This window comes from Cupressus sempervirens, chromosome 9 (genome assembly GCF_028749045.1).
Source record: "Cupressus sempervirens isolate cs-2001-9-10 chromosome 9, ASM2874904v1, whole genome shotgun sequence".
NCBI classification, from domain to species: Eukaryota; Viridiplantae; Streptophyta; class Pinopsida; order Cupressales; family Cupressaceae; genus Cupressus; species Cupressus sempervirens.
Window position 1 is genome coordinate 695,817,962 of NC_143126.1, and position 973 is coordinate 695,818,934.

Here is a 973-nt window from a genome sequence, read left to right on the forward strand (position 1 = left end):
TGACTCTTTTACATACATTCATAGCATCATCAATTATGTAATGGTCATTATCTTTTCACACTCCTATCTTTTCTTAGGTTCTTCGAGCTTTTCCAGTCTATCAAATGTGCAAACAATGCATCCTTTTATTGATTTTGAAAAGGGGAGTTCTATATGATTATTTTCTTTTGCATACAACCCCTTCTAAGCTTAGATTGGCTTAGTTTTCCATAAAATTCTCACACTTAACCAACGAGCTTCCAACTTCTTTGAACTTGGCCATTTCACCTTCATTGGCCTTCTTCGTCCATACTTTGGTAAAGTCTCTTCCGACTTCCTCTTTTTCCATGATCTCACTCTTTCCTTTGTTATCTAGGTTTTTCACTTGGACTCCTCTTCTTGCTTGACAATCTCTAGAAAGGTGACCTATCTTGCCACAATCATAATATGTCATGCCTATTCCTCTCCATTGTCCTGAATAGTTTCTTTGATTGGTTCTCAGTATGTAGTATTTTTTCATATGACCTATGTTCTCAAAAGTTTAACATACTAGTGCAATGAACTTGTTCTTCCACTCAAACCTATAAGTTCTCTAAGACTATCGGATTAACCTTTCTCTCAATGCTTTGACCTTGGTCTTGTGTTTGTACTTGTTACAAAAGTAATAGTACCCACCAAATCTTTTCTCATTTGAATGGGATCTACACTCTTGAGAAGAATGACCATACTAGTAGCATGCGTTTCAATACTTGTAGAAGGTATTATGTATTGTGGGTACAACCTTTCTATGCTAATATACATTTGAAGTGTGACCTATTTTAGCACAACAATGAGAGGTTGGTTTCTTAGGCTTCTTATCTTTACATGATGTTTTCCCTCGTCCTTACTGGGTTTGTTCCTTGCTTCCAGATGGCTCACCTCTTTTAGTATTTCTATCACCTTCATAGCCAAGATTGGTTGTTATCTTTGTCTTCCTTTGAGCCTTGAGTTGCAC